Here is a 20,617-nt window from a genome sequence, read left to right as displayed (position 1 = left end):
TGGTACTAAAGTAAAATTGGTTAATACAGTGTCAGGGGTTATGGGGAGAAGGCAGGAAAATAAGGTTAGTAGGGAGAGATAGATCATTCATGATTGAATGGCGGTGTAGACTTGATGGGCTGAATGGCCTATGTCTGCTCCTACTTGTGGTAGAGTCTAGGACTAGAGGTCATAACTTCAGAATTAAAGGATGTTCCTTTAGGAATGAGAAGAGGTGGAATTTCTTTAGTCAGAGGGTGGTGAATCTGTGGAATTATTTGCCACAGGTGGCGGTGGAGACCAAGTCAGAGGATAAGGCAGAGATTTGCATAGTCTCTGAAATTTATGTTGAAGTCGGAGTCGGGACTTTTTTTTACCGACTCCGACGCCGACTCCAGCAGCAGCAAAATTGCACGATTCCATGACTGCGACTCCACAGCCCTGGTATTCAAAAGGAGCAAGCAATTGTGACACAGTGGGCACGGGTTGCCAAACACTTTAACTCCCCTTCCCATTCCCTTACTGACCTTTCTATCCTGGGCCTCCTTCATGGTCAGAGTGAAATACAAATTGGAGAAACGCACCTCATATTTCACGAGCAGCTTAAAACCTAGGATATTGATTTCTCTAACTTCAAGTAACCCTTGTATCACCTCTCTCTCCATCACTCCCCCACCATGGTCGTTGTACTAGTTGCACTGTCCTGCTGGGTTTCACTGTTTGTATCACTTGTTATCAACTTCCCTGCAGCCAACAATGGACCATTGTGGGCTCCACCTTTTGATCGTTGCTTTTTGCATATCTTTTATACATTTGTACTTTCCAAATGTCTCGTTTCCCTCTCCCCTGACGTCGCCTATTCCTTTTCTCCAGAGATGCTGCCTGACCCGCTGAGTTACTCCAGCTTTTTGTGTCTATCTTCGGTGTAAACCAGCATCTGCAGTTCCTTCCTACACATGATTTGGTGATATGTTGGTCGTAGAAAAGGTTGTATTTATACATGTTCTGGCCATGTTAAATTGCTTCGCACCCAATAATTATATTTTTAGAAGCAATTGTTTTGAAGGGTTTATTCAAGTATTCTTATTTTTTCCAATTGAAAGGTTATAAATGGGATATTAATCTTGCATAATTCTCTTTTTTTCTTTGTATTATTTATTTTATGTGGATAAATATTGCATCAGTCCTATGCAGCGTTTCTATTCCTATTGTGTGCTTAATTTCATTATGAAGTTAACAAGAAAGTTAATCCTAGGTGATTTTATATGCTATTAATCAACTGCCAGACTTTCACTGACCTTCCTTATATCATAGCACTATATTTGGGAAGTTAGTCCATGTATCAAACTTGCGTTAGTCCCTGTGGTTCTGGCAGCCCATTTTTTTAACAACTAAATTGATCGTGGTTTGAATAGGAATAGATAGGAATCAGTCTGAAGAGGGGTCTCGACCCGAAATGTCACCCATTCCTTCTCTCCAGAGATGCTGCCTGTCCCGCTGAGTTACTCCAGCATTCCCAAGGGGAAATCTGAGGGCCAAATCTGTTTTAAAAGTACATCAAGACTGGAGACAGTACAATTTAACCACACACGAAGCCGTTTTCGGGCAAACATTTATTTCAGCTTGTTTCAGTGTGTTGCTTGACATAGTTCATTAGAACAAAATTAATTTCAAATATCCAGATACTAAATGTATTACCATTTATTATATACTAATGACGTGCTCCAAATTTGAAAGTCAGGTGAAAATTCCTCTTCATGACAACTTTTTTGAATGATTTTCTTAATTCGGCAGAAGAAAATATTAATATATATTGATTGCCATAATAGTTTTAATATACATTTAATTGTATTAATAGTTTGAAAATTCAGCCTCAAAATCAAAACATCCATTTTTAATTTCCCTCCAAGGGTATTTTTAATCTTTGTTCTCTATTTATTTATTACGTTATCCTCAATACTGAAGCCTTCTGATAATGCAAGTTAATCATCAAAAATGTGTTAGCTGCTTAATTATTCTGAGTTTTTAGCAGTCAGGAAATGGTTAGGAAAAGCTCTTCAAAGCCTCAATGGTAAATATAAGCAGGTGAGCATTTGGGTCCATGACGTTAAACTTGTTGATGGCTGATGTGAGACGCCAAACTTCGTGCCATTGGATCTCTTCTGTAATATCCTGATGTGATGCCCGAAACAATAACGTGAATGATGCAGGATATGTAGCTGACGGACTGAAAATGGCCATCCTGATATGGCATGTACCTTCTAGATCAGCTTGCAGCAGCCCTGCAGTATCTGCAATTGTATGTCTCCCATTATTTGTTGCAGTTACCTTCCGAATTAGCAAGGCATTGATGTGGCTCCGAAGTGGAAGAAGTTAATCATTATTCTTGTGACTATGTGTGAAATTAAGTTGGATGAGAGCAAGCTTGGCATGAGCTGAAAATTTCTTACACTGCACACAGTAGTCGATTGTTCATTTGAAATGCCAGGATAGGTCCTAGAGTTTGCAGAATCAACTACGTATGGGAATCTTGCCATTTTGTTAAGTTAAGTGGTAGAAATTTGAAACAAAAACAGAAAGTGCTAGAAATACTCAACAGGATAAAGAGCACCATTGACAAGAGTAACCGAGTTAATGTTTCAAGTCCAAGACTCTTTGTCAGTACAGTAAGTTCTCGTAATAACGGACCGTGGTGCGGGGGAGGGGGGAAATGGTGTCTGTTTTTGCCGATTGTCTGCAATAACTGAATAAGGGATTTGCTCCAATCATCAAGTGGTCATTCCGCTTCCGGTTTTCATTAATAGTTAAAAATGTGTTGTTACTGCAAGCTAAAAATACCAAAGCCTGTTTGTTATATTGTTTAATCGTGTTAAGTGTTGATCTAAGCTGTTGCTTGTCATTTTCAATGCCTTGTCAATTTCTGCAGCCTCTGCAGTGTAACTTGCAGCCTGTGATCTTAAAGGAACAGTAGTGTCTGATTACTGTGGGTCGTTCTGTCTGTTATAACTGAAATCCATTTAATAGAGGTCTGTAATAATGAGGGTTTACTGCAGTGGGAAAGACTGAAAACAAGTTAGTTTTTGGGAGCAGAGAACGTGCGGGAGAGATCGCAGAACAAAAGTAAATATTGAATTGAATTGTATTGAATCCCTTTATTGTCATTCAGACCTTATGGTCTGAACGAAATTTCGTGCCTGCAGTCATACATACATCATACAATAATAAACAACAGTAAACAAATTAACGTCCACCACAGTGTATCCACCAAGCACCTCCTCACTGTGGTGGAGGCAAAAAATCTTAGGGTTACTGTCTCTTCCCTCCTCTTCTCCCTCTGCGCTGAGGCGATTCCCCACCGGGCGATGGCACAACAGTCCCGCGGCTCACCGAACCCCGCAACAGGCCGGCTCAAACACCGCGGCCCGGGGGTGGTCGAAGCTGCCGCCCTCCAGTCCAGCATACGCAGCCGCTGGCCCACGGCTGAACCCAGGACTCAGGTCACCGCCGCCAGAACGCCGTCCCAGCCACCGGAGCACCGTTCCATCCCCGAGCCGGATCGCCCTCACGTGAGTGCCGTTCCTCCCTCGAGCTGGGCCGCTCCGACGGGAGTGCCGTTCTCCCTCGGGCTGGGCCACTCCGACGGGAGTGCCGTTCTCCCTCGGGCTGGGCCACTCCGACGGGAGTGCCGTTCTCCCTCGGGCTGGGCCACTCCGACGGGAGTGCCGTTCTCCCTCGGGCTGGGCCACTCCGACGGGAGTGCCGTTCTCCCTCGGGCTGGGCCACTCCGACGGGAGTGCCGTTCTCCCTCGGGCTGGGCCACTCCGACGGGAGTGCCGTTCTCCCTCGGGCTGGGCCACTCCGACGGGAGTGCCGTTCCTCCCTCGGGCTGGGCCACTCCGACGGGAGCGCCGTTCCTCCCTCGGGCTGGGCCACTCCGACGGGAGCGCCGTTCCTCTGGGCGAGTCCTGTTTGAACAGGGGTCGGCAACCTTTTCTGCCAAGGGGCCAGGACACATGTCTGTGAGCGGATGGTGGGCCACATCTATCACGTGTACACATGGATCCCGCCCCGGATGGCAGGCGTCAAATCTCGTGTTCACATTGATCACGCCCCTTCGAGGATGCCACCGCATTGAACTCATATCATACTCACTCGACCCCGGCCTACTGACAATCCCGATCCCGACAGTGAAGCCCAGACACAGAAGGTGCGCGGCCATGACGGCGGCTTTGCGCAGGATGCGGTAAAGCCAGAGCTCGGCACTCGGCCATTGTGGCCGCCTGCGCCCAGGAGAAGGATAGGCAACACTTTTTCAGTGTTTCATCCGATCCTTGGACCGAAAATCACCTTCCAGGTACTGGAGGTAGAAAAAAATGATGGAGAAACTCACTCTGCGGGCCGGATGATTTCGGATTACGGGCGGGATTCGGTTGCCGACCCCTGTTTTAGAAGCACATTATTGTTACATGACTATGTTATGTGCAACTAATAGCAAGGCTGTGGGACGTGCCCAGCATGTCAGGCGGTACATTGTGATGCTGTTAATCCATGCAATTACAGGCTCTGGTGTTGGATTCCACTTGAGTCCATTCACAGTTGCAGAGACGGTGCTAGCTACATTTCGTGTGTGTTGGCCAATGAAAAATCGTGTTGACTGGAGCTTTCGTTTTGAAACGTTTTCTTGGATTTTGCGCAGAAGAATGGTTTACAGATAATCATAGAAAATAGGTGCAGGAGTAGGCCATTCGGCCCTTCGAGCCTGCACCGCCACTCAATATGATCATGGCTGATCATCCAACTCAGTATCCTGTACCTGCCTTCTCTCCATACCCCCTGATCCCTTTAGCCACAAGGGCCGCATCTAACTCCCTCTTAAATATAGCCAATGAACTGGCCTCAACTGCCTTCTGTGGCAGAGAATTCCAGAGATTCACCACTCTCTGTGTGGAAAATGTTTTTCTCATCTCAGTCCTAAAAGCCTTCCGCCTTATCCTTAAACTGTGACCCCTTGTTCAACATCTTCCCTAACATCAGGAACAATCTTCCTGCATCTAGCCTGTCCAACCCCTTAAGAATTTTGTAAGTTTCTATAAGATCCTCCCTCAATCTTCTAAATTCTAGCGAGTACAAGCCGAGTCTATCCAGTCTTTCTTCATATGAAAGTCCTGCCATCCCAGGAATCAGTCTGGTGAACCTTCTGTGTACTCCCTCTAGGGCAAGAATGTCTTTCCTCAGATTAAGAGACGAAAACTGTACACAATACTCCAGGCGTGGTCTCACCAAGACCTTGTACAACTGCAGTAGAACCTCCCTGCTCTTATACTCAAATCCTTGTGCTATGAATCATTATTTAATGTATTCTAAATATGTTGAAGTACTTCACTCAGCTTCCACCATTCCCAGTAAACCAACATTTTCTATCTGTATTGTCTTTCAACTTTTTGTGGTGCTCAGCATAATTAACCATTCCATCCTGATGTTTTCAGGACAATTTTTGATGGAAATTGTTCATCACTTTCATTGTGTACCATTTGTATTGTTAAAGCAAATTGGAAACCAACCAATTTTGAATTGAAAAGCAGGGTGAAAAAATGTGTGGAATATTTCTGTTCCATTCTGGCATGAGAAAGCTAGGCAATGATTTTGCTGAGTTGTACCACGTGAGTTTTATTTGAACACAGATTGCAGTTTATCACTTCATTGCATGTGCTCAGCCTTTTTCCATAACGGACCACAGTTGCTCCTATTAACAACATAATGTTGATCTTTTTTCTTATTAGCTTCAAAATAAAATGGCTTAAACAGGATTTTGAACAGATGTATTTCTAAAGAAAAAAGGTGGCTTCTTTCATTGGAGATTTCCTATACCGCCATAATAAATTGATGATTTAAAACTTTATTGAGAATGTTGCAGTATGCATTGCAAAGAATCCATTAATACAATAATATCTACCTGTACAGGTTACAGTTCTGTTTTATGTGAAAATCTACAGTGTCGTGGTTGAATTAATGGAACATTGAAAATGAGGATTGAGTAATGTAAAGATTGGCAAACTTTTGTTGCACATCTAAACAGTGAGGTTTTTTCTTATTGTTCCAACCTTTTTCTAACATTGAATAAATTATCACCAATCTTTTTAACTTTGCTCCTCCTGTATAGGATGTGGGAGCTACCCTGAGTTTAAATCTTTTGGCGGAATGCAGATTTTTTTTAATGGTAACCATTCTTGGTTCATAGTCATAGAATTTTTAAGGCACATAGAAAATAGGTGCAGGAGGAGGCCATTCAGCCCTTCGAGTCAGCACCGCCATTCATTGATCATGGCTGATCGTCCCCAATCAATAACCCGTGCCTACCTTCTCCCCATATCCCTTGATTCCACTAGCCCCTAGAACGCTATCTAACTCTCTTAAATCCATCCAGTGATTTGGCCTCCACTGCCCTCTGTGGCAGGGAATTCCACAAATTCACAACTCTCTGGGTGAAAACGGTTTTTCTCACCTCATTTCCTAAATGGCCTCCTCTTTATTCTAAGACTGTGGCCCCGGGTTCTGGACTCACCCAACATTGGGGACATTTTTCCTGCATCTGGCCTGTCCAGTCCTTTTATAATTTTATGTTTCCATAAGAATCCCCCTCATCCTTCTAAACTCCAGTGAATACAAGCCTAGTCTTTTCAATCTTTCCTGATATGACAGTCCCGCCATCCCAGGGATCAATCTCGTGAACCTACGCTGCACTGCTTCAATCACAAGGATGTCCTTCCTCAAATTATGAGACCAAAACTGTACACAATACTCCAGATGTGGTCTTACCAGAGCCCTATACAACTGCAGAAGAACCTCTCTACTCCTATTCTGAAATCCTCTTGTTATGAAGGCCAACATTCCATTAGCTTTCTTCACTGCCTGTTCTAACTGCATGCCAACTTTTAGTGACAGGTGTACTAGGACACCCAGGTCTCGCTGTACCTCCCCCTTACCTAACCTAACCCCATTGAGATAATAATCTGCCCCCTTGTTTTTGCCACCAAAGTGGATAACCTCACATTTATCTATATTATACTGCATCTGCCCACTCACTCAACCTGTCCAGGTCACCCTGGAACCTCCTAACATCCTCTTCACAGTTCACACTGCCACCCAGCTTTGTATGATCCGCAAACTTGCTTGTGTTGCTCCTAATTCCCTCTTCCAAATCATTAATATATATGGTAAACAGTTGCGGCCCCAACACCGAGACCTGCGGCACTCCACTCGCCACTGCCTGCCATTCTGAAAAGGACCCGTTCACTCCTACTCTTTGCTTCCTGTCTGCCAACCAATTTTCTATCCCTGTCAACACCCTACCCCCAATACCATGTACTCTAATTTTAGTCACCAGTCTCCCGTGCGGGTCCTTATCAAAGGCTTTCTGAAAGTCTAGATACATCCACTGGCTCCCCTTCATACATTTTACTTGTCACATCCTCAAAAAATTCCAGAAGATTAGTCAAGCATGGTTTGCCTTTCATAAATCCATGCTGACTTGGACTATTCCTTTTACTGCTATCCAAATGCCCCATTATTAACTCTTTAATAAATGACTCCAGCATCTTTCCCACCAGCGAAGTCAGGCTAACTGGTCTGTAATTCCCCGTTTTCTCTCGCTCCTTTCTTGAAAAGTGGGATAACATTAGCTATCCTCCAATCTGAAGGAACTGATCCTGAATCTATTGAACATTGGAAAATGATCACCAATGCGTCCACTATTTCTAGCCACCTCCCTGAGGACCCTGGGATGCAGACCATCACTCCCAGGGGATTTATCATCCTTCAATCCCATTAGCCTACCCAATACTATTTCTCACCTAATGAAAATTTATTTCCGTTCCTCTACCCCCTTAGATCCTCTGTCCTCCAGTACTTTTGGGAGATTGTTTGTGTCTTCCTTCGTGAAGACAGATCCGAAGTACCTGTTCAACTCTTATGCCATCTCCTTGTTCCCCATAATAATTTCGCCCGTGTCTGCCTTCAAGGGACCCACATTTGACTTTGCTATTCTTTTTCCCTTAACATATCTAAAGAAGCTTTTGTTGTCCTTCTTTATATTCCTGGCCAGCTTCCCCTCGTACTTCATCTTTTCAGCCCGTATTGCTCGTTTTGTTTCCTTCTGTTGTCCTATGAAAGTTTCCCAATCCTCTGGCATCCAGCTACTTTTTGCTGTGTTATACATCTTTTCTTTTAGTTTTATTCTATCCCTAACTTCTCTTGTCAGCCACAGTTGCCCCCTACTCCCCTTAGAATCTTCCTTCCTTTTTGGAATGAAATGATTCTGCGTCTTCCGGATTATGCCCAGAAATTCCTGCCATTGCTGTTCCACCGTCATTCCTGCTAGGATCCCTTTCCAGTCTACCTTGGCCAGCTCCTCCCTCATGCCTTCATAGTCCCCTTTGTTCAACTGCATCACTGATACTTCCGATTTAACCCTCTCCTTCTTAAATTGCAGATTAAAACTAATCATATTATGATCACTACATCCAAGTGGTTCCTTTACCTCGAGCTCTTATCAAATCTGGTTCATTGGACAACACTAAATCCAGAATTGCCTTTTCTCTGTTCGGCTCCATTACAAGCTGCTCTAAGAATCCATCTTGGACGCACTCTATAAAACTCTCTTTCTTGGGGTCCTGAACCAACCTGATTTTCCCAGTCTACCTGCATATTGAAATCCCCCATCACCACAGTGGCATTACCTTTGTTACATGCCAGTTTTAACTACTGCTGCAACATACACCTTAATTCCGGGTTACTATTTGAGGGTCTGTAGAAAACACCATTTAGTGCCTTCTTGCCTTTGCAATTCCTTAACTCAATCCACAGTGACTCTACCTCGTCAGTCCCTAGGCCCTCGCAAGGGACTGAATTCCATCCCTCACCAGCAGAGCTACCCCCCCCCCCCCCCTCCTCTGTCCACCTGCCTGTCCTTTCTATAGGATGTATAAACCTGAATATTAAGTTCCCATGCCCGATCCTCCTGCAGCCACGTCTCGGTGATCCCCACCAACCTCTAACTGAGCCTCAAGCTCATCTACTTTACTTCTTATACTTCGCGCTTTCAAATACAATACTTATAATTCCTTACGCATCTCACCTTTCACATCGATCCCTATTACACTTGGCCATACTCTCCTATCCCTTTGTGAGCTTTCTTTCCCGTTATTTCTGGGGTCATTAACTATCCCTTTACTCCCTTTCTCGTTAACTCTGTCCTTGACTATCCCATTTGACACCCCCCCCCCTTATTTAATTTAAAACCACCTGTGTCACAGTGGTAAACCTGCCTGCCAGAATGCCGGTCCCCCACCTGTTAAGGTGCAATCTGTCTCGTTTGCGCCAAAACAGATCCCAGTGGTCTTAAGAATCTAAATCCCTGCCCCCTGCACCAGTTCCTCAGCCACACATTCAGGTCCTGTATCTCCCTTTTCCTGCTCTGTCCAGCACGAGGAACTGGAAGCAAACCGGAGATAACCACCCTGGAGGTCCTGCTTTTCAGCACTTTTACGAGCCCTCTAAAGTCACGCTTCAGAATATTCATCCCCTTCTTTCCGACATGCACTACAATTTCTGGCTGTTCACCTTCGCCCTTGAAGATTTTCTGCACTCTGTCCGTGACATCCTGGATCCTGGCACCAGGGAGGCAGCACACCATCCTCGAATCCCGTCTGTTGCCGCAGAAACCCCTGTCCGTACCTCTCATAATGGAGTCTCCAACTACAACGGGGTTGCCTGACGTCGGCCTCTTTGGTTTTAGCTCAACAGCTCTTTTTGCTTTGCAAGCCAGTGCGCCGCTCAGTGTGTTAACGTCTTTTGCCCCTATAAGTGGGTGAACCTGTTCTCAAGAGGTACAACACCCGGGGACCTTTGCATTCCATGTTTCCATCCCATTCTCACCGTCACCCACCTTCTCTCTTCCAGTACCTTAGGTGTAACAATCTTACTGTAGGACTCGTCGAGGAACGACTCAGCTTCTCGGACGAACCTGATGTCATCCACTTGCTTCTCCAGTTGACCAAAACGGTCCTTCAGGAGCTGTACCTGGATGCACTTCTCACATTTGTAGCAGCAAGAGGCACCAGCGGTGTCCTTGACCTCCGACATACTGCAAGCATCACACTGAATCAGCTTGCCTGCTTCAGTGTGATCTCCTTTCGTTTGGTGTGGCGTGCTCCCTCAGCCTCCTCGCCGAAGACACTCGAGCCAAAGACTCCCACTTCCCTCACAAGGCACTTCCCTCACAAGGCTGCTCCCTTAGAGCAGCCTTGCTTATATTGACTGATAAATTGCCTAATTTACCAATTTACAAACCAAATTCCTCAGTTTTAAACTGTTTTTTCCCTGTGACTGACTCACGGGGCTTCAGCCAAATCAGTTCTTCTCCCTGCTTCTCTTTGTTGCTGCTTGTTCAAACTCCACGTAAGCTCTGTGCTAAGCCTAGCTGCCTTTTGGCGCTCTTTTTCAACTGTTTTCCCCCTCTGACTCACCTTCCCCACGGGCTTCAGCCAATCAGTTCTTCTCCCTGCTTCTCTTTGTTACTGCTTGTTCAAACTCCACGTAAACTCTGTGCTAAGTCTAGCTGACTTATGGCACACTTTTTCAACTGTTTTCCCCCTCTGACTCACCTCTGACTCGCCTTCCCCACGGGCTTCAGCCAATCAGTTCTTCTCCCTGCTTCTCTTTGTTGTTGCTTGTTCAAACTAGTTCATAACAAGACCATTTAGCCATTTGTGTCAACACCAGCAACGGGTAAAGGACCCTGTCAGTACCAATCCCTGCTTTCTTCCCCATAGTCTTTTAAGTGCTTTTCCCATGCTCTTTCTAACATCTATACAGGCAGTGTATTCCAGATCAAAACTTCTGTGCGCGTGTGCATGTATGTGTGCCCGCCCTTGTGACTTTTGTCCAAACTATTCCTTGTTGAGCCTTTAGTTAACAGCTTCTTGCAGATTCTTGTCTAAAGCAGTAATTTCCTTTCTACTTCCATCAGATGTTCTTGCAACTTTCTTCACTTCAAGGAAAACAACCCTATTTTCTCCAGTCTGACCTAGCTGAAATTTCTTATACCTCCTCCATGGATTCATTCAAATATTTCTTTACACCATCTTAGACATTTGTATCCTTCCCTAAGTTCATTGACTGGAAACGAATATCTCTTCAATTGTTACCTAACTAGTGTCTTTTACAGTTCCAACATAGCTTTGTTATTTTTTTTCTTTTTTACTTCTGTATGTTTTACTAACCATTTTATGAGCATACACTGCCACTTTCAAAGAGTGATGCATATTTACACTTGTTCTTATCCATGGTTTAAAATGGTTGACATTCTGGACTTAATTATTTTAAGTCATATTCTTAGAAAATCTTTTTGTCTGGAATTAATATCAACTGATACATGTCTCAAACTAGCCTGCCTAATAGGGAACTGATGCCCCAATTGTATAAATTATGTGCTTCTTAATCGCTGCACTGACTCAGTTTAGCCTTGTGTGCACTACATCAAGCAAATATACATCATTGTTTTCTGTAGCAGGATTATGAAAATGTTTTCTCTGAATAAGATCTGTCCCTAACCAACATTTCAGGTTAGATGTCCTATATTTAAAATGCTTGTATTTAGGAAAAATATTTCATGAGAACTGATGTTTTAGTTAGATAACATGATGCTACTAAGGAAAAATAAGAAGGGAAACTAGCATTCATAATTCATCAGTAATTTCTGTCGAGAGGTTAGTTTGCTTGTGGCAGGGTTCCACAGAACAAAAAACTTAGCCCTTAATATGCTAATTCAAGTTGTAATATTTGACAGGGTTTAAACATTCTTAATTGAACTCTTAAGTATTCCATGTTGAGGCATTGAGTATAAGAGCAGGCAGTCGTGTGCAACTTTAGAAGTTTGGTTAAGCTACATTTGGAGTATTGTTTGCAATTCTGGTGGTCCCATTTCAGAAACGGTTTGGACATGGCGCAGAAAAGGTTTGCCAGAATGTTGCTTAGATTAGGGAGTATTTAGCCACAAGGAGTGGTTGGACGAACTTGGATTGTTTACACTGGAACGTCAGAGGTTGAGGGGGGACCCCGTAGAAGTGTATACAATTCAGAGAGGCATAGATAGGGTGGACATCAGAACATTTTTACTTGGCTGGAAATGTCAAAGGCTAGAGGATATAGCTTTGTGAGAAGGAGAAAGTTTAATTGAGATGTGCAGAGCAAGTTTTTGTTTTACATAGAGTGGTAGGTACCTGGAATGTGATGGTCGAAACAGATACGCCATAATCGTGGTATGTAAGAGGCTTTTAGATAGACACGGAGATATTCAGGGAGTTAAGGGATTATGGATGCAGAGGAGATTTGTTTAACTTGGCATCGGGTTGGCACAGACATTGTAGATTGAAGGGCCAGTTGCAGTGCTCTTCATATCTTTTATGTAAGTGGGCCCGGTACTGACTTGGTAGCATCGGTAGAGTTAAGAGTTGGATGATGCGTCACCAGTACCAAAAGCAGAATTGAGGCAAGTCATTAATTACCTGGAAAAGTTTAAATAAACACAGAAAATTCTCCAAATATTCAGTAGGGAAAGAGAAACAGACATCTCAAAACTGATGGAAAAGTGAGAAATCAAACATATTAAGTTGTCGAGTAGAACAATGAAAATATCTGTGATAAAGTGGTGATTTTAAGAGACTGAATAGCAGCGTTGACTGAGAAAGGGTGATGAAGGCTTAATAATGGCAGGTGATCTGTCTGGGGCCAAAACAGTGCTGGAACTGAGAAACAAAAAAGGTGCAGATGTTGGAAATTTGGCATAAATCAGAATGCAGGAGTTTTCAGCAAGTCAGCCGTAAATAGAAGAAATGCAAGAAGGAACTGCAGAATCTGGAATCTTGAGCAAAATAGCGCAGGGGGAATCTCAGTTGGTCAGGCAGCATCCGTGGAGGGAATGGACAGGTGGCGTTTCGGGTCTGGACTCTGCTTCAAGATTTGAACCGTTGGCCATTCGGTCCTCACGCCTGCTCCGCCATTTTACATTAATAGTGTTCCATTGTTGAGGTTGGATGAGGGTTGTGCAGGATGGTTCAAGAACCTGATAGTTGTTATAGAAAAGTAGCTGTTCCTGAACTTGGTGGTGTATTTTCCAGGATTATGGCATTCAAAAAAGGGGGGAGACAGAAAACAGGAATTTACAAGCCATTGATTTTAACATCTTGTCATAGGAAAAATGTAATGAAACAAAATTCAAGCAGGCACAGTCAGTTTGTTCCCATTTTGTCTCTAGATTGGCTAACAGGAAACAAAAAACAGGCACAAATATATCTTTCTCTCTTTAGCAAGATATGGTGTGTGCTACAGGTTATCAATCCAAGGCCTCAACTCTACTGGTTGAAGACATTGAAACAATGATTGTTAAAGTTACTGGTGACAAAATTTGCAGGAAAATATATTGAATGGGACTAAGAATGTTACAAAGGGTATAGATGGGTTAAGTAAATGGATAAAGATCTGGCAAATAATAAGATAGCAAATTGCGAAATTGTCCATTCTGACAGAAAAAATGAAGATAACAGCTAAATGTTCAGAGTTTTCAGAGCTCTATGATGCAGAAGGGTCCTAGCAGCTAGGACTAATTCTCAGACACAAATCAAGTTTCCTTTGACTATTTTTGCTATTAACATACACTAAGGTGTGATTAATGGTCAGCAATTAACCTATGAGCTGGACTTTGGAATGTGGGGAAAAAAGCGAAGCAGCAGGAGGAAAACTGCACTGTTGCAGAGGGAATGTGAAAAGTGCACAGACCGTGTGCCAGGTCAGGATCAAACGCGAATCCCTGTAACCATGCGACAGCGGCACTCTTGCTGCGCCCCTGGGTCAAAATTATACTTAATTTACAGGAGAAACTGGTGATACCAGATGTGAAGTACAGTGTATGGTGGTGGCCACCTTCAGGAAGGATGTTAATGCGTTGGAAGTAATTCAGAGAAGGTCTAGTCTAATAAAAGGAATGATTGGATTATGTAATGGAATTTAGAAGAGTGAGTGGGGCGGATTTTGATGGGATAGATATGGGAAGGACCTTTCATCCTGGGAGAGAAGCTAGACCTGGGTTTTATTGCTGTCAAAATAAAGGGTTGCTCGTTTTAAGACGGTGTAAATTCTTGCTCAGAGGGTTATGATATTTTGGAATCATCTTCCTCAAAAAACAATGAAAGTAGAGGTGGACAAATGCTTGATAAATAATGCGGTGAAGTGTTATGAGTAGACAGGAATGTAAGGTTAAGGATACAATCAGATCTTCTTTCTGTTTTCATTTCAGCATCTGCAATTACTTTGTGTTACAATCAGATCCGCCATCTTAGTAAATGGGGGAGCGGTTTTTGGATGCCTACTCCTGAACGTGCATGTTCGGATTTAGGAAAAGCTGAAGGTGATTTGAGGTTTAGAAAACTAATGAATTAGAACTGAAATCTCCAATTATATTGGACGTTAGTGTTTCTGCCAGTTATCTAAAGTATAGAGCTCCCTCCAGTGGCAGTAAATTAACAGCATTTTCTTTGTTATGTTGGTTTATTGTCATATACACCAGAGTGCATTGAAATTTCTTGTCCACGTGAATCTCACATTAAACATACAGTAATGATAAATGCAACAATGAATACCGTGAGTGAGCTTGTGATGGATGTAGCTGATCTACATCGGTGAGACCAAGCGGAGGCTTGGAGATCGTTTCGTCGAACACCTCCGCTCGGTCCGCATTAACCAACCTGACCTCCTGGTGGCTCAGCACTTCACTCCCCCTCCCATTCCATATCCGACCTCTCTGTCCTGGGTTTCCTCCATGGCCAGAGCGAGCAACACCAGAAATTGGAGGAACAGCACCTCACTTGGGGAGTCTGCATCCTGGGGGCATGAACATTGAATTCTCCCAATTTTGTTAGCCCTTGCTGTCTCCTTCCCTTCCTATCTCTCCCTCAGCCCTCAGGCTCCTCCTTTTTACTTTCTTCTCCCCGCCCCACCATACCCCATCAGTCTGAAGACGGGTTTTGGCCCGAAACGTTGCCTATTTCCTTCGCTCCATAGATGCTGCTGCACCCGCTGAGTTTCTCCAGCATTTTTGTGTACCATGGATTAGGTTATGTTCACCACTCTTTATGTTCATTCGGTAAAGAGTAGAGCAGTTGCCACACCAGGTTGGGATGCAGTGTTTCAGAATACTTTTAAGATGCATCCGTGGAAGTTCGAAAAAATCTCCTTGACATGCTTAAACTTCTTGGGCGTCTATGAAAGTATGTAAACTAATGCTCTTTCGTGATAACTGCATCAGTGTGAAGGTACCTTAAATGGATAACTTAAAATTGTGGACTGTCTCTACAGCAGTCCCATGATGGGGATAGGACTTGGTCTCCCACCCCCTGCATCCTTAGGTCAACAACCAACTCTTTTGTTTTGCTGTTAAGGGATCTATTATTGTCCTGTCACCATTGTACAAAATTCTCAAGCTCTTTCCTGTATTTTGTCTTTTCATTGATAATGATATAGTTGCCAATAGTGGTATCATTGGCTAACTTAAATATCGAGTTGGCGTTGTACTTAGCCAAATTGTTATGGTTAGACAGGAAGTAGTGCCAGAGACTACACAACTCTGAGGGGCACTAGCATTGAGGGTCAGGGTGGAGGAAATGTTATGTCCAACTTTCACCGACTGAGGTCTGCCGGTCTAGAAGTCCAGGCGCTATTGCAGATGAGGGTCCCAAAGCCAAGGTCGAGATGTTTAGGGATTAGCTTATTCGTTGTCATGGTGTTGAAGACTAATCAGTGGTTAGCATTCTAACATATGTGTTCTTATCAAAGATCATAGAGCGGAGTAAGATAGTCCACTCGGAGAAAAAGCAGTAGTAGGTCATGGATAAACTTCAGCGTCATTTCCATAACCGGCTTCCGTCTCCGCTCTATGATCTTTGGTCGTGGCGTCCACATCTACAAGCGTAGCGTACTGCTCTGCTATAAATTGCTCGAATCGCCAATATAGGCGACCTGACCTGTCTTTCTTCAGGTTCCCCATTAAACTGACTCAGTAGCTCGGACAGGGAGGGACGGAGGGGGGGAGAGGGAGAGGGAGTGTATATGTCTATATATACAGTGGCTTGCAAAAGTATTCATACCCCTTGAACTTTTCCACATTTTGTCACGTTACAACCACAAACTGAAAAGTGTGGCGTGCAAAAGTATTCAGCCCCCTTTACTCTGATACCCCTAAATAAAATCCAGTGCAACCAATTGCCTTCAGAAGTCACCTAATTAGTAAATAGAGTCCACTTGTGTGTAATCTAATCTCAGTATAAATACAGCTGTTCTGTGAAGGCCTCAGAGGTTTGTTAGAGAACATTAGTGAACAAACAGCATCATGAAGCCCAAGGAACACACCAGACAGGTCAGGGATAAAGTTGTGGAGAAGTTTAAAGCAGGGTTAGGTTATAAAAAATATCCCAAGCTTTGAACATCTCACGGAGCACTGTTCAATCCATCATCCGAAAATGGAAAGAGTATGGCACAACTGCAAACCTACCAAGACATGGCCGTCCACCTAAACTGACAGGCCGGGCAAGGAGAGCATTGATCAGAGAAGCAGCCAAGAGGCCCATGGTAACTCTGGAAGAGCTGCAGACATCCACAGCTCAGGTGGGAGAATCTGTCCACAGGACAACTATTAGTCGTGCACTCCACAAATCGGGCCTTTATGGAAGAGTGGCAAGAAGAAAACCATTGTTGAAAAAAAGCCATAAGAAGTCCCGTTTGCAGTTTGTCACAAGCCATGTGGGGGACACAGCAAACATGTGGAGGAAGGTGCTCTGGTCAGATGAGACCAAAATTGAAGTTTTTGGCCTAAATGCAAAACGCTATGTGTGGCGGAAAACTAACACTGCACATCACCCTGAACACACCATCCCCACTGTGAAACATGGTGGTGGCAGCATCATGCTGTGGGGATGCTTTTCTTCAGCAGGGACAGGGAAGCTGGTCAGAGTTGATGGAAAGATGGATGGAGCCAAATACAGGGCAATCTTGGAAGAAAACCTGTTAGAGTCTGCAAAAGACTTGAGACTGGGGCGGAGGTTCACCTTCCAGCAGGACAACGACCCTAAACATACAGCCAGAACTACAATGGAATGGTTTAGATCAAAGCATATTCATGTGTTAGAATGGCCCAGTCAAAGTCCAGACCTAAATCCAATTGAGAATCTCTGGCAAGACTTGAAAATTGTTGTTCACAGACGCTCTCCATCCAATCTGACTGAGCTTGAGCTATTTTGCAATGAAGAATGGGCAAAAGTTTCAGTCTCTAGATGTGCAAAGCTGGTAGAGACATACCCCAAAAGACTTGCAGCTGTAATTGCAGCGAAAGGTGGTTCTACAAAGTATTGACTCAGGGGGGCTGAATACTTTTGCACGCCACACTTTTCAGTTTTTTATTTGTAAAAAAATTTGAAAACCATGTATCACTTTCCTTCCACTTCACAATTATGCACCACTTTGTGTTGGTCTATCACATAAAATCCCAATAAAATACATTTACGTTTGTGGTTGTAACGTGACAAAATGTGGAAAAGTTCAAGGGGTATGAAAACTTTTGCAAGCCACTGTATCTTTATATATATATTGTGTGTGTGTGTGTATGTCTGTATATATGGTCTGCAAAATTCCCCAGTGCACTTTTTTTTGTTTTAAACAAACCTATTCTTTGATGAAACTCCCAGGATATTTCATCCAAGTCCCCATTTTGCCAGAGAAACATAAACACAACCATCTGAATTTATTGAAAGGAGGAGAAATACAATGGCTAAAACAGCTAATCCCTCACCCTTTCACATCAGTTGTCAAATTTATGGCACCTTGACTAAATGCTAAACGACATACCAAATGGCAATGTTCTGAAATTGGAGCTGTGAAGATGGTTAAGTTTAACTATACCAAATTCTCATTCAACACTTGTATATGGTTGCAATTTAGAATTGATCAATCCAATAAGTTAGGAGTAACTCATCTGGACAGGCAGCATCTCTGAAGAATGAGTGACGTTTTGGGTCGAGACCTTTCTTCAGTCCTACTCCAGCATTTTGTGTCTACATTTGATTTAAACCTGCATCTGTAGTTCTTTCCTACATAATCTAATAAGTTTTATGGCCGTTGAATAAAATCAGGTTTAAGTTATACATCTCTTGTTAATCTTACACAAAACAATTCCATAGGCATAAAAAAATATTAAGGAACACTACAAAAGTAGAGCAACTGGAATCTTCATATTGCTATTTTACTAAATACCACACAAATCATATTTTTTTCTCAGCTGCAGGTGATCATTTTGATATTCCTGCCTAGTCTTCCTTATTTTACTTTGAGCATACAAAATACTGTCATTTACGAAGGAGCTCCAGAAAATCCTGCACACACTCCCCTTGGCATTGTCGTTTCTTGAAGAGGCTTTCACATTTTCCTTTGAAGGGTGCATGCAAGCAGTTGTGAACAATGGGATTAGATGAATTACAGTGCAAGTTTAATACAAAAATCAATTCAAACACAGCACATGAGGCGTGTTCATTTTCCATTTATTGATCAGTGCCAGTGGGATATTAAAGCCATTTCAAATTTTACATCCCAAGAAAATAACTAAATATTAAATAATACTCTAATTCATTTCCATTATTATTAGGTATATTTGGTCCAATCTTGAATCTGCAGCTAACAAAGACATTGTCAAATAGTAATACACAAATTGTTTAGTGTTAGTTCGGTTGGTTTACATCTCAATTCTATGGCCCATTTATATTCACACGCGCAACACACACACGCACACACGCACGCACGCGCACACACACACACACACCTAGAAAGATATCTATATACTTTTAGAAATCTCTGTGTGTCTTAATTTGTTTGTGTCAGATTAGATCTTCAGATCAGATTTTTGGCCTTCGATTCGTTGGTCAGCCAAAACCACACGCAGAACTTTTTTCCATTTGGCTAGATATTTCACTTTTACATTCGCAGATCCAATCCTCATTAAATTTCGTCGTTTTAATCTACACATTTTTAATAAAATCCCCCCCCCCCCACACTCACTCATTTTGTCGCCTCCTGCTGGCCAACCACCATAACGGCTCCTGCCGCCCGGCTCTCTCACGCTGGCTCAAGCCAAAGATCGGCTCTTCCCCTGTGCTTTTTGCCGTGCTTTCGCTGGAGATTTTCGCTGCTGCCGCCCGGCTCTCCTCGGCCTGCAGGCGCATTGAGGGCGTACGCAGTGTATCGACAGGCGTACGCAGCGTCTTGACGGCGTACGCAGCATCTTGACGGCGTACGCCTGGACCGCAGGCTCACTCGCCATCACGCCCGCCCGCCCACTCCACCCTCCCACCCCCGTACTCTGGGTCTGAAGCACGTTCGGGGACCAGACCCAACAGGTCTGCACTTGGTCTAGTACAGGTGCACAACCTTTTATCCGGAGTTCCGGAAACCGAAAAACTCCGAAAACCGGCCATTTTTCCCCAGGATGTCGTCTGCACACCAAAGCTCGCGTTTGGCGCCAAACTTGACCCGAAACGACCCACGGTCAACCCAGGTCTGTACTACTATAGCGGCTGCCTCCTACCCGGAGACCGGGAACACACTTAAACATCTGTAAATCATTGCTTAAATGTTAGTCAGTTAGTTTGGAGGGCTTTTATGTGAAGGGGGGGGGGGGTGAAGGGGGAAACTTTAATTCTTAGTCCCCTACCTGGTCGGAGAGGCGGGGAGCGGTCAATGCCTTACCGGGTCGCCGTGCAGTAAGCTCCGGAGCGCTGTGGCCGCCGACTCCCAGCTGGGGCTGCGGGCGTCCGGCCGCGGGTGGCGCCGGTTGGAGCTCCGACCCCGGCAACTCTACCCCTGGCTGCGCGGCGCTCCAAATCCAGCGCGGCCCGTGGCCGGACGCCCGCAGCCCCAGCACCGCTGTGGCCGCCGACATGTTGTGTGTCGGCGGCCACAGCGCTCCGGAGCTTACCGCACGGCGACCCGGTAAGGCATTGCCCGCTCCCCGCTGGTATCCCAGCGCTGCGACGCCGCCGACTCCCAACATCGCGGCGCTGGGGCTGCGGGCGTCCGGCTGCGAGCCGCGCTGGATTTGGAGCGCCGCGCAGCCAGGGGTAGAGTTGCCGTGGTCGGAGCTCCAACCGGCGCCGCCCGCGGCCGGACGCCCGCAGCCCCCAGCTCCGCGCTGTTGGGAGTCGGCGGCCACAGCGCTCCGGAGCTTATTGCACGGCGACCCGGTAAGGCATTGCCCGCTCCCCGCCTCTCCGACCAGGTAGGGGACTAAGAATTAAAGTTTCCCCCTTCATCCCCCCCACCACATAAAATCCCTCCAAACTAACTGACTAACATTTATGCAATGATTCTCCGGGGAGGAGGCAGCCGCTCCAGACTTTTCAAGCCGCCCGCGCTACCTACCTAATCTACACTAAAAATCTTCCATTCGGAAATCCGAAAAATTCAGAAATCCGACAAGTGTCTGGTCCCAAGGCTTTCGGATAAATGTGCACCTGTATATAAATATAATTGCCTTTATAGCTAATGT

At 44.4% G+C, this 20,617-nt stretch overlaps 1 protein-coding gene across 10 annotated transcripts in view; it reads left to right on the top strand.

Moving 5' to 3' along the window:
* mark3 (microtubule affinity regulating kinase 3) overlaps positions 1-20,617 on the top strand; it is a 92,364-nt gene that overhangs the window by 17,446 nt on the left and 54,301 nt on the right. The gene's annotated exons all lie outside the window — the stretch shown is intronic.

Source organism: Amblyraja radiata, chromosome 9, assembly GCF_010909765.2.
Source record: "Amblyraja radiata isolate CabotCenter1 chromosome 9, sAmbRad1.1.pri, whole genome shotgun sequence".
Taxonomy (NCBI): domain Eukaryota; kingdom Metazoa; phylum Chordata; class Chondrichthyes; order Rajiformes; family Rajidae; genus Amblyraja; species Amblyraja radiata.
The sequence above is the reverse complement of the archived record's forward strand: the minus strand, read 5'-3'. Positions and strand labels throughout refer to the sequence as shown.